At 40.0% G+C, this 14,392-nt stretch overlaps 1 protein-coding gene across 1 annotated transcript in view; it reads right to left on the bottom strand.

The window, feature by feature from the left end:
• The window catches only part of PLS1 (plastin 1), a 154,250-nt gene extending 140,308 nt beyond the window's left edge, over positions 1-13,942 (bottom strand). Inside the window, exon 1 of the mRNA XM_069104681.1 lies at positions 13,601-13,942. The gene's annotated coding sequence lies outside the window, so the exon portion shown is untranslated. The remainder of the gene's footprint in view (positions 1-13,600) is intronic.
• Positions 13,943-14,392: the final 450 nt, after the last annotated feature.

Genomic DNA, 14,392 nt, shown 5'->3' with positions numbered 1-14,392 from the left:
TTTCCAATAATTTTTTTTGCCATCCTCCTCAATGCCCATCCTTTTATTGAAGTCACAAAGTATATGTTGACTTAATTTGAGAAATCTTTTCAAATTCTTCATAGAATTCCTCTACTTCCTCTGGTATACAGAATGATGAGAGAGGAAAGATCAAAAAAGGAGGTGTATGGGTCAGGTGGCAAGAACATGGGATGATGACAGTCCATGTACTCCATTAACAGCCATACAATTTCAAGAGATTTCAAGGAAGACTCTCCATCCTATCAGGAGGATCCCCTTTGAAGGATTTATGGGAGAATATAGATAAGAGTTGCAGAGAATGTAAGAAACATGGAAAGTAAGGATAGTAATCTGTACAGTTGGAAGGAGTACCCACATTAATGAGATCCTAGATCTGTTATAGAAGTATCATAGGGTAACTAATGTTACTGAATCCCCTCTCCTACACATACTACTTGTTATATTTTCAACCTGGATTTAAATGAGAATTCTAGTTTTCAGGACTAGATATGTTTTCTGAATCTCTAGCAGGCTATAATAGCTTCAGGATTTCTTTTCCTTTCCTCTCTGCCTGCTTGCTTCTTTCTACATTTCAGACTTTTAGATAATTTTCTTTCTCAGGTACAAAATAAATTTGATTAGCTCTAATAACTGGTTCTTCATTGCTCAAGTCAACCAAATATCAATTAATTTTTGATTTGCATCATGAGAAAACAAGTCAGTGCAGCAAGAGTTGAAAGATTCCTGGACTGGATGTTAAAAAACTTGGGTTTGAATCCAGCCTCTAACACTTTCTCATTGTGTAACCTTAGGTAAGTCTCTCTTACCCTCAGTTTCCCTATTTGCTTTATGGAACTAATAATACTTGTAATATCCAGCTTTCAGATAATAAAGTAATGAAAATATGTAATGTTAGTAGATAATTACTAGGGATATGGAAATGAGTTACGAGGCATTTTGTTTGTGGCATCTTTTCATCTTGAGATGGGTGACAGAATATTATTTCTGCATGTAATATGTTAATTTGTATGTCTATGGAATATTTTGTTATTGTTAAGTCACTTTTTCAGTTGTGTCTGACTCTTCACAATCCCATTTTGGGGTTTTCTTGGCAAAGATACCAGAATGGCTTCCTTCTAAGACTCATTTTACAAATGAGGAAACTGAGGCATTCAGAGTTACATGACTTGCCTAGGATCCACACAGCTAGCAAGTGTCTGAGGTCAGATTTAAACTCAGGAAGATGAGTCTTTCTAACTCCAGGCCTGGCACACTATCTACCATACCACCTAGATGCCCCATGGAATATTTAAACAAACTAAATTAGAAAATGGATTAGGTAGGATACTTGTCTTATAATGTCTCTCTGAAATTCACAAACAAAGCAACTATAATTGTCCTGGAAAGAGGAGAATTTTTTTCTGAAGGGATATGAACAGAAATTTTAAACCAATGAAATACAGAGTTTCTCATAATCAACCCTCCAGCATGATAATAGCATCAAGTCTTGTAACTTACATATGTTCATCCTTATATGTGCATGAAGAATTACTAAAAGGAAGTGCATTTTTAGAGAAGCCACAGTAATTAATGTGCTTCAGGTCAAAAATGCTGAATGGCAACCTATGGTACAGTGGAACTGGAGGCAAAAAGGCAATATGATCATAGTTGACTACACGTGTCTTGAGAGGCCTCCAGTGGTTTTAGCATTAAAAATTCAGAGCTGAAAGATAACTTAAAGGTCATGTGGTCCAACTCCATAATATAAGGAAACTGAGGCCCAATGAGGCCAGCTAACCTACTCAAGGTCTCACAGTGGCCAAGGTAGGAACCAGGATCCTCTGCCTCCTAAACCCAGTGTTCTTTCTGCTGTATCAAGTTACTGCCAAAGCTGTTCTTAAGCCTTTCAGTGATTAAAACTATAATCAATATGCTCACAAAATCCATGAAAATAATAACCCAGGGTAAAAACTAGTTGGTTCTGCTTTTCCTACCACTTTCACTGCAGATTCAGGCATTTGTCATATGTCAGAGCATAAGATGCGGTATGGTTAAGTTCCTCTCTGAAAAACCATTCAATCTAACCCTCTCATTTTACAATTGAGGAAACTGAGACTCAGGAAAGTTAAGTGACTTTCCCAAAGTCTCACAGTCTATGATGAGAGAGTTTCCCATAGGTCTACTGATTCCAAAGCTAGCACTCTTTACTTAATATCCTTCTAGGGCTAATATCTCAGGATTAAATGAAAACAGAATTGAAAAGAGATAGACACTGTAGAAAAATGGAACATAGTCCTTGCATTTGCTTTGGTTTGCATGAAAATGCAATGTAGGCTGAGGATATGTGCAGTAGGCTAACAAGAGAAGTGTGATGAAGGGGGCGGGGGAAGAAGAAAGGAAAGGAAGGAACCCAGGATCTACAAAAGAAGGTTGCAGGAAGGCGGGGCCACTTTTTTCAGCACTGCAAATCAAATCACTGCCTTGAGCTGAGTGAGGCCAAACCAGCTCTTCCTGATTCTGTGGCTTTAGGTTACCATCTCTCTACCCCTGGCCTTCCCTTAAGTCCCAATTTTAGCCCCCCAGGAGATAATATGTCCTCTTCCCCCTAAAAATTCCTGTTCCTTAAAAATCCCAGTAAACTAGGCCAGCTACTGGCACTTCTTGGTGGGGCAGGATGGGACCACTCTTAAATGGACCTTAGGGTTTGGATCAAACCGCAATTCACAGATACTCCAAGTCCCCAAAGTGGCCAAAACACTGAGTTGTGAAGCAAGGAAGAAAGGAAACAAACCTTCATTATGTCCCTACTCTAATCTAGGCACAGGGCTAAGCACATCACACGATATTATCTCACTTCACCCTTCCAGCCCTGTGAGGAAGGTGCTGCCATTATCCCCATTTTACGGATGAGGCAACTGAGGCAAAGAGAGGTTAAGAGATTTGCCCAGAGTCACAATGCTCATAAATATCTGAGACTAAATCTGAATCCAGGGCCAGATCTCTATCCACCCACACCACCTAGCTGCCTAGAGGCATCAGTCTCCTGGGATTCTTCAAGCCAAGGATACATAGACTAATTCCCCTCTTTCAACCCAGCCTGATATCACTGCCAAGAAGCATGGCTTTCCCTGGACCTTTGGTTAAATCAACACCACGTCAAACTCCAGCGACTAAAGACAGACCCAAGTGGTAATAAAGACTGCCTCCAAAGAAGAGGCTATCTGGTTCAGTCACAGGTGGGAAAAACTGGCCAAGGGAAAGTAGGTTGGGAAGAAGAAAGAGACAAGGTAGCTGTACATCTCCTTTTTTCTTTTCCCAGTAAGAAGCTTGCCCTAAGGAAGTTGGAAAGTTTAATTAGATAACATCCTTAGTAATGCACTTTGAACATCTTGGAGAGGTGTTAAAAAATGTGATAGAGAAGCAGCATTATATAATGAGAGGAATCCTGGACTCTGCTCTGCCTTTAACTAGCAATGAGCCCTTAGGAAGTGACCTCACCTTTCTTGATTTCTTTTTCCTTTTCTATAAATTAGAGGAAGGGTTAGATTTGGATTTGTAAATAGCTAAAATACAATTAAGTTAATATGAATTAAGGGACAATACACTGAATTTGTTAGACCTGTGCAGTTTCCCATGCCACCTGTGATATGAGGATTTTGAGAAAGCCATTTAATATCTTAGAATTGATTCTTAGTTCCACAATGGGACTGCATTTAATATTTGAGGAATTACTTGAACAAATATATTTTTTTAAATAAAGGAAGGACCAGACATGTCTCCCCAACATGCCAAAAGAAGATGCATCTGATTATCTTATTCATGCCATTGATGCCATAGGCCATAGTCACCTTAAGTACATGATTTACAATTCTATGCATAATACAATACCATTTCCTCCCATTTACCAAAGTCCCTAGCTTTCTCCCTATGTTCTTTCCATCCTTCAACTGCTTAGTCTCTACTGTTTTTTCCATGGAAATAGGACAAGAAGGCAGAAACATCACTGGCTAAGAAGTGACAAGTCCTAGGTTTCAACCTTGGTTCTGCCCCTTACTAGCTGTGTGATTTGGGGTAAGTCACTTACTCTCTCTAACTCAGTTTATCTATAAAATGGGGACAATTCAACCTACATGACCTAACTCACAAGGTTATGAAGACTGAATTAGATAACATATGTAAATTCATCTGAAAACTATAAATAAAGTGTTCCATAAACATCAGCTTTTGCTATTTATAGATAAACTTGCATTACAGTCTTTTATATTTGGAGATGATGCTATTGGTGATGAGGTCCATGGTCCCTCTGGTAATGTTCATATGTAATGACTGCACACTTTGATTTGCAAAGTTGGTATTTGCGATGTCCATCCCAGGTAAACAAATTTCCTACGTCACCTCTTTAGATAGAACTTTCAGCTTAAAAATGCTATACCAGGCATTTGATTTGTACTGTGATTTTCAGAGGCTAATTACTGGATTTGTATATTTTCCAGCTATTATCAAGCCTCTTTCCTGTCATTCACAACAAAGTCCCTGAATCATGAACTAGGTTCAGAAAGTCTTGATTTTCCTTTAAATTAGCTGTCTTCTCAATCCTTTCCAATATGACTTTTGCCTACTTTGCCCCTCTTCCTTCTCATCAATTCTTTTGCACAGACTTGTACCCCTGTGAGTCATTCCTGAACATACACCAACTGGGAGATGCTGGTCTGTCTCGCTTTGAACATTTTTGAGCATCCTACAAATGACTTTTTTCAGAAGCCTCTTGTTAACTCTCTAGGTGTGGAGATTCCCTGAGAGCCCATCAAATTAATTCAAGTCAACAAATGATTAAGTGAGTCCTCCCTATGTAAAGAACTGGGCTATGTGCTAGAAACACAAAAATGAAAAAGTATATAATTTCTGTCTCCATGAAGGCTACAATTAAATAAAGGGAACACAACATGAACAAGTGTGACACAACATTCTAGTTACACAGACAGCCTGGACCATTACATGGATTTAGGAAATGGCAAGATGAAATCAGGGAATAGCAGATGATGATGATGATGATGATGATGATAACAGCTAACATGTAATTAGTGCTTATTATAATAACCAAGCACTATTCTAAGTACTTAACAATTAATATCTTTTATGATGCTCACAACAACCCTACAAGGTAGATTATTATCCCCATTTTACAGATGAGGAAATGGAGGCAAACAAGGCTAAGTGACTTGCCTAGAGTTACACAGCTAGCAGGTGTTTGAGGGCAGATTCACAGACTTCCTGACTGCAGGCCTGGTGTCAGGCAGCCAGTAGACTAGTTTGTCCAAAAAATAGAATATTTAAAGGAAAATATTATGAAATAAGGTTGGAAAGATAAGCTAGAGTCAGACTACAAAGGGCTAAATGACAGGCCAAAGAGTTTGCACTTTTCTTCCATCAGCTACATAAAGAGGCAATGATGGTTTCTGACATGGGATATGACATGGTCATGATTCTATTTTGTTGTTGCTGTTCAGTCATTTTAGTTGTGTCTGATTCTTGTTGACGCCATTTGGGGTTTCTTGGCAAAGATGCTGGAGTAGTTTCCCATTTCCTTCTCCAGCTCATTTTACAGATGAGGAAACTGAGGCAATCAAGGTTAAGTGACTTGCCCAGGGTCACATAGTAAGTCACATAAGTGTGTCAAGTCAGATTTGAACTCAGGAACGTGAATCTTCCTGATTCTAGGAATCCACTGTGCCACCTAGCTGCCCGGCCTCTATTTTAAGAAGGTAATTTTGGCAGCTCTGTGAAAAATGAAGTTTTAACAGGAACAGGAAGGCTACTCATTTCAACAGTCCAGAAGAGAGGTGATGAGGACCTACACTGGTTAGATGGCAATATCTGGGAAGAAGAATTGATCAGAGTTGACACCTGCTTGGATATAAAGGACAAGGGAGAGGAAAGAACCAAAGATGTATGTCTAGGGAAATGGTGGTGCGATCAACAGAAACAAGGAACTTGGAAGGATCAGCAGATTTTGGAGAGAAGATGATGAGTGTGACTTTTAGGCACCAGAGGGTACACATCCAGACCCTACTTTTCTCTCCAAATCAAGACCCTGGAGGATCTCATCAACTATTATACATATACAATGATGTATAGCTACTGGTCTACTGGTCAATTTTTCCTTTTAGTCCAGTTCCAGATAACACTCAACTCAGAATATGTACTAAACAATCAAAAATGGTGAAAACAGAGTTACTCAACTTCCCTTCAAAACCAAGATGTTGTAATGGAAAGAACTGGACTAAGAGTTAAGAGACCGACTTTCCAACTCTACGATACTACAGTTTCACCTTGGAAAAGTGGTTTACATACTCTGATGCTTCAGTTTTGTTTTTCATTTGTAATATGGAATAGGTACCCTAGATGTCCTTTCCAGTCTAGCATTCTAACTACTAACCTTCCCCATCACAATGGGTGATACTAACAAATTGCCATCTTCCTAATTATTCATTCCTTCATGTACTAAAAAGTTATTGAGTGCTTCCTTGATTCAGAGCACTGTATTAGGCTCTATGGGAATTAAAAGTTTATTTATGCGGCCAGGTAGCACAGCGAGTAAGAGCACCAGCTCCAGTGTTGGGACAACCTGGGGATCAAATCCGGGCTCAGACACTTAGCACCCACCCAGAAACACCTGGCCATGTAACCTTGAGCAAGTTACTTAACCCCAATTGCTTAGGGGTGGCCAGGTGGCTCAGTGAGTAAGAGTACCAGCTCCAGTGTCAGGATGACCTGGGGATCAAATCTGGGCTCAGATACTTAGCACCACACCCAGAAATAAGTGGCTGTATAACCTTGAGCAAGTTACTTAACCCCGATTGCTTAAAAAAAAAGGGGGGGGAGAGTTTATTTATGAAGTAGCTAGATGGCTCAGTGAATAGATCACTGGAGTCAGAGAGAATTGAGTTCAAATCTGGCCTCAGACACTCACTAGCTATGTGACCCCAGGCAACTCACTCAACCTCCGTTTACCTCAGTTTCCTCCACTGTAAAATAAGGATAATAACAGCACCTCCCTGCAGATAAAATAAAGCAATATTTGTAAAGTGTTTAGCACAGTGTCTGGCACATAATGGGTACTATATACATATGTATTCCCTTCCCAATGTAAGGCATACACTCTGACTTAATGGGCTCATAGACTAACAGGAAAAAAAGACAGATACTGACAACTATAAAACACAATATTCTACAAAAATGAATTAGAGAAACATAAAACAAAGTAGCTTGTGGTACTAACTTTCCCCTACCCACTCAATTAGGGTTCACTGCCACAAGTATGGTGTTGAGGGGGAAAGGCATAATTTACAAGGATATAAGGAGGGCTTCACAGAAGAGGTGTCATCTTAATTGAGGTTTAAAGGGAGGATAAGCATTCTATAAATAAAGAGAAAGTGAGGGGGGCATTCTAGATGAAGGGACCAGTATAAGCAAAGGTATGGATGAAGAAAGAATGGAGGGTGCTTATGGGCTTTAGCACACAAGCTGTGATATCCTACAGGCAAGTAGAAATTCTAGGGACAACTAGAGTTATCTATAACTTTGAGATTCATCTCCATAGAGGTAGTAGTTGAAGCCATTTGGAGTGAATTGGATTGGACAGGGAGAAAAATGGGGAGGGCCAATAAGAGATCCTCAGGGACTCCTATTTTAAAGGATCAAAAAAATGACAAGGAGTCAGCAAAGACAGAAAAGGAATAATTTGAGTGATGGGAGCAGCAGAAGGTGATGCCCCTGAAGCCAAAGGAAGAGAGAATAAACAGAAGAAATTGATGGTCAACAATGTCAAATGCTGCCAAGAGTTCAAGAAAGAGGATGACTGGAAACAAAAACCCTTGGATTTGGCAATTAGGAGTCACAGGTAAATTTTGAGAGAAGTTTAATAGTGTGGTAAGTGATCAGATTTCAAAGGATTTGGAAAGAGTGAAGAAGTAGCAGAACCAAGTAGAAATTTTTCAAGGAGATTAGAAATGGGAGGGAGAAATTATCACATGGCAAGTAGCTGAGATAGAAGATTTAATGGAAGGATTATTTTTTTAAGGATTTAGGAAGCCTAAGAATATTTGTAGGCTCTTGGAAAGAAGGTACACAGAAACCGAAGATGCATAAGAAGGCGGCTGATGGCTAAAGTAAGGTTCTGCAGAAAACAGGAAGGAATGTGATCAATTTTAGTGAGGCATAAGGTATGACTGAGACTGGAAGGGAGGGAAGGGAGAGAAGATGATAATGCTGCATTTTTAAGAATAAAAAGGAATGAAGCAAGTTCTCTTTGGATGGCCTCAGTCCTTCCAGTGAAACAGGAGTTTATGACAATTACTATTAAGTGCAACATTTGGAGTAAGAGGAAAAAGGAAAAGCTTTAGACTATTTGCTGTGATGAATGAGATAAAAATTTTGACAAAGGTCATGTAAAAGAATTGTTGAGTCTTACTGAAGAGCTTGTTGAGGTCATGGAGTGCTTAAATTTATATTGTGTGAAATCAGTTCCACATCTGGCCTTTTTCCATTGATGCTCAGCAACCAGAGCAAGTCAAAAACTTGGATGGCCCCCCAGGATGAGTATTGACAAGCACCTCCACACATCTCTGTCCTTTGCTCTGTATGTCCAATCTTTTGCCAAGTTTTGTGCCTATCTCCTTTAGAACACTTCTTAAATCTTTCCTATTTGCCCTACATCTATTCACATCTTTAGTTGTGGCCCCAGTGAACTCTTGCTCGATGAAATCCTGGACTTCCTGCCTTCCATATGATCACTGTCAGTACAATGGAAAGAACATTGGTCGTAAAGTCAGAAGAACTAGGTTCAAATTCTGACTCTGATATTTACTACCTGTGTAGACCCCAAATTAGTCACTTAACCTTGTTGGGACTCAGCTTCTTCATCTGTGAAAAAGAGATGCTGGAATAGATGGACTCTATGGTTCCTTCTCCATAACTGCCAAAGCTATCTTCCCAATGCATCAATGTTTTTGCCACCACCCAAGGGCAAATCCATGGTGATTTTCCATTATGGTGTAAGTTGGGATCAATATTCTCACCTTCTCTCTCAAAACACTTTACCAGGCTTTCTGCACTGCAGCACTGTCTTTGGTTCCTCCTTCTCTCCTTCCTTTAACGAATAATTACTTAGCATCTAAGGAATACAAAAATGCATAAGACTTGTCTCTGACCTTCAAAAAGGTCACAATCAGTAGAAAAGACATACACAAAAAACAAGATGTAATAAAGGATTATATATATAATATATAAACAGTAGAGAAAGTAAATATTATAGGAATCTGGAGGAAGAAGAGAGTGCTTCTAGTTAGGAAAATAAGACAAGGCTCCATGGAGAAAATGACATTCAAGCTGGAACCTAAAGGAAGGAGATGGCTATAGTAGAAGGAAATGGGAGGAGAAAGCAAAGACATAAAAGGAAGGAAGCACAAAATATGTTCAGTTTCAAATTTGGAGGGCAGAGAAAATTGGCTATCAGAAAAATTATCAGAAAAAAAAGAAGTGAGAAAGGTAAATGGATTGGTTTGGGGATGAAGGAGAGGAGAGTAGTTTTAAGAACTTTGGAGTTTGATTTGACAGTAAATCATCCAGGTGGGATTTTTTTAAGTAACTATTATCATGCAAGGTATTTTTCTAGGTGCTAAAAATACAAAGCTTTAAGAATTAGAGTCCAGAAGACCTGGGTTTGAATCCAGTCTCTGACACTTATTAAATATCTGACTTTGGGTGACTAACTTAACTCCTGCGACCTTTGCTTTCACCTAAGAAAAATGAGGATAATAAAACCTTTAGCACTTATCTCACAGGGTTGCTATGAGGATTAAACAAGATAATAATGTGCCACAACATAATAAGAGATGTGGGCCAGTCACTCAACGACAAGAGTAAGGCTGAAGATTTAACTTTGATAATCCTCCACTTTGAAGAGAGAGTTGAAGTTGTGGGAAAAAAATGAAATCTCTGAGAGACACAGAAAAAAACAAAAGCCTTGAGTAAATACCAACATTTTGGAGAGAAAGAAGAACCAGTAAAAAAAAAAAGACACAAAGAAGAAGGAGATACACAATAGTTCTGTTCTGCAGAAACCTTTCCAGGCTTGCCAGGCCCATTTGTTCTGCCCCTTTACTGCCCCCATCAACCCTCCTCCCATTGCTTCACATAATTATCCCCTTGCTATTTGAACTTCCTCTTATGCTTAGGATAACCTAACCCCCATCTTCTCTCACTAAGCCTTCTCTTTTTTCCTTCACTCAAACAGCTCCTGAAACCTAACCTTGTTCAGAAAGCCTTCCCTAGCTGATTTTTTTTTTACCCTGTCCAGCCATCCAGTACATCTATCTCCCCTTCACTCATCACTTAGAGAATACCGTGAGGCTTTGCATTTAAACAATGTAAGCACTTTATGTATTTCCTCAATGTTTGCTCAATTGCTTACATGTTCTTTTTAAGGTCATCATCAGTGTTCTCAGTTTGAGATCATAGGCTTCTAGAGAGCACCTAGTATGTTTAACTTGATTGATAGAATATCTAGGATAAAAAATACCTAAGATAAAAAAAAACCACAGACACCTAATAAAAGATGATGATATTTCAATGCACTTTTCAATTTATCAAACATTAGACTCACTGAATACAAATCTGGGATAAAGATGATCAGCTCAATGCAATTGTTACCACCTACCTATAGGGTTTCCTTATTCGACCTCTCCTCTACTCAAGCCCCCCAAATCAATTTTTTATTTACCTTGTGCATATTTCATGTTTAATTGTCTGAGCAAATTTTGTTTCCCCTAATAGAATGTCATCTGTAAGATCCTTGAGGGCTACTGTTTCCTCCTTATTTTTGTATCCCAAGCCCTCATTGTTCAGTTGTTTCAATTGTGTCTGACTCTCCATTTGGGGTTTTCTTGGCAAAGATACTAGAGTGGTTTGTCATTTCCTTCTCCAGCTCATGTTACAGATGAGGAAACTGAGGCCAACAGGGTTAAATGACTTGCCTAGGGTCACACAGCCAGTAAGTGTCTGAGGCTGCATTTGAACTCAGGTTTTACTAACTGCAGGTCTGGTGCTCTATCCACTGTATTGCCCAGCTGTCCAATACAAAGCAGATGCTTAATAATATTCATAATAAATATTATATTAATGATAGTATTAGTAATAAATGTTTGCTCAATTGATCATGATGATGATACACTAATGATAAGCCTAATGATCAGAGAAGTCTTCCCTCCTGCTCTTTCAGACTATGAGGCCCTAGTCTAGATTCCCATTCATTCTTGGTCTAAGCTGTTCACAAAGACTTCTTGGGGCAGACCTAAGAGATTTAAATGAAGAGGTAGAGGGAAAAAAATAGTCCCTTTCAAATGAGGGTACCTTGTAACCCTCTTAGAAATCTGAAGTTAGTTTTGTTTTGTTACAGAAAACTTTCTAGGGAAGAGAAGGTTTGTTAAAGGATTTGGAGGATGAAGATAATGACTGCTGATGAATAGACAGCTTCCAAACCTAGGAATTTGTAAGGAAGACATATTGATAGGATTATATGACTAAGACACTAGAAAAATAGTTTAGGGGTAGCTAGGTGGCTCAGTGAGTAGAGCTCCAGCCCTGGAGCCAGGAGGACCTGAGTTCAGATCCAGACTCAGACACTTAACACACACACACACACACACAAACTAGCCGTGTGACCTTGGGCAAGTTACTTAACCCCAATTGCCCTCCAAAAAGCAAAAACAAAAAACAAAATAAATAATTATTTTTATAAAAGAAAGAAAAATAGTTTGTACATAAAGATCCAAATTCCTGGCATCTTTGTTCTGTGCTTAAGCCACTCTATAAAAATATTTCACACAGGTGAAAAAATGAAGCTAAATAATACGATTGGCTAGGAGGCAGCAGACCTGTGATCTCACCCTAAAGTGGCCAATAAGTAGCTTTGTCCCTTTGGGCAACATAGTTAACATCTCTGAGGCTTAAGTCTCTCTATCAATAAAATAAGGGGGTTAGACTGGAAAATCTGTGATCCCTTGGAGTTTGCATATGTCAGGATTCTACTTATATTTAGTGGGGGAGAGAGGAAGAACAAACATGCATATATGAAGAAACTTCTTTGTAAACCCTGAAACACTATAGAAGTATGAGCTATTGCTGTTGTTTCGAAAGGTGAAAAGTAAATTTTGTATTTTGGAATTTGTTAACTGCTTCCATAGGTGTAGTGTGGGTATGTATATGCATATATCATAAATTCAACATCATAAATTTTAAGAGGCAGCATGAATGTAATGAACTAGGCCTGGTTTAGATTTCCAGTTCTGATTCTTAGAGCTCTGTAACCCTGAATGCCACTTAACCTCTCTGCAAATCTCAATTTTTCTGATTTATAAAATGAGAATAATTATTTTGTACCACCTGCCTCACAAAGTTGTTGTGAAGATTAAATGTGATAGCACTGGTAAAAATGCTTTATGACTTACATAACATAAAGTCGGCTATTATAATTCACCTCTGTGATGCCTTGGTATTCAGTGCCTAACACCTGGAGGGATTTCAGGGGGACACTGGATGAAAAGGAAATAATGCAGTCCTGCTTACCACACCTACCTACCCATACCTACCCATCCAATATAGCATTCTCGGGGTTAAGTGTATTGTTTAACCTGTAACACAGGACAACTGAAATGGGGGCAGGAGGAATGGCAGGAAGCAGCTTTATGTTTCATTCATCTGAAACTCTTTTAAGCTCCAGTTCTTTCTAATGATATCAAAATGGGACATTTTTCTCCTGGGGGGGGGGGGCGGGGAGAGAAGGGGGAAGAAGGCATATACCAGGGCTATTATTATGGAGAGTAGTAGCCAAATGTTCCCTTTAAAACTGTAATAAGGACCACAAACTCCCAAATCCATGCCTTTTCTTGCAAATAGACCTGAATCTTGATTCTTTCCTTGGCAGTGAAACACAGAGAAACTAGGCATTTTCTTATGCAGCATCCAAAGTCCCCGTCCCAGAAAGGGAAACTGACAGTATTTCATTTCAGCCTATTGATCGTCTGCAGCAAAGCCCAAAGGCAAACAAACAGTATTCAAAGAAAACAGACGAGCCCCAAGGCAGCTGCAGCAGCGACCGCAATTGAAAGTTTGGAGGTTGTTTGGGTTTTTTTTTTTTAAACGAGAACTTTTCTGGATGTATAGCTTCATGCAGGTAAAAACAACGTGGATCTCGAACTTCTTTTTAAAAAATAATGTGTAAAGCCTTACCTGAAGATAAGTATTTGTATGTAGCCACAACCCTGTGGGTGGACACATTGAAAAACATTTCCATGACTTGCTACTGTAAACCAGGACGAAAGGCTAAAAATGTCAAGTTGATACACCCTAAATGTATTTTTTTTTTCCGGCACCTGCAGTAGCAGCTAGAGAAAACACACTGTTCGTACAAGAAACAAAATATCAACTCCCTCTGAAGCTAACAAACGCGCCCAAGTGAGAGAAAGGCAGCCTTTCCGCGTCTGTGGCACTTTGGGCATCATCCGGGGGCTCTGGGTCCAACTTTATTCCCCTCCCCACTTACAGGCTCCGGCTCGGGCTCGGGCTCCCAAGCTTTGGGGAGGCTGCCGCTCCGCCGGCCAACGGCTGCTCTCTCCTCTTCCTCCTCCTCCTCTTCCTCCTCCTCCTCCTCCACCTCCTCTTCAGCTCCAGCTCTCTGTGCTGCAGGGCAGAAGCTTCCTTCTTGGAACCAACACCTTCTCTCACTACTGAGCATGCCCAGCGCTGGAGTCACCCAGGAGTTTAAATGGATAGATTCCATCTTTCCGGGTTTTCGTGGCCACTGCTGGCAGAGAGAGGACCCAGAGGCCACCTCTGAGGTGAGGAGAAGAAGGTGACTGAGGAGCAGGTGGAAGGAGGAAGGGACGCGGGGCAAAAATATGCTTTAGGCTGAGGAGACCAACTTCTAGGTTTCCCCAAAGTAAAGGCACCCTCTGCAGGAAGAAATCTGGATCTGTAAAGTCTGGTTAACTTCGGAAAGGTAAATCCCCACCATCACTTGGTGCAGGTCAGATGCTGCTGTTGCAAAGGGGCGCTGATACATCCTTTTGCATAATCTGACCTCCTGGAGCTGAACTGAAACCATTCAAGGGCTTTGGGGAGGCTTTTTCCCCCTTGGGCAAAGGGAGGTAGATGTAGGACAGACAGAGCAGGAAGGCATCTCTGACGTTACCCAAGCCAGCTCCCTTTATTTCGAGGAGGAAACAGAAGGCCTGAAGAGTGAAGGGAGACAAGAGTCACAAAACAAGTAAATTGATGGGTTAGGATTTGAACCCAGCTTCTCTGACTCCAAATGTTCTGTTGTTTGCACCACAAC

Source organism: Petaurus breviceps, unplaced genomic scaffold, assembly GCF_028583685.1.
Source record: "Petaurus breviceps papuanus isolate PSGF00001 unplaced genomic scaffold, PetGlider_PUasm1.0 688, whole genome shotgun sequence".
Lineage (NCBI taxonomy): Eukaryota > Metazoa > Chordata > Mammalia > Diprotodontia > Petauridae > Petaurus > Petaurus breviceps.
This window is presented reverse-complemented; position numbering and strand designations above follow the sequence as displayed.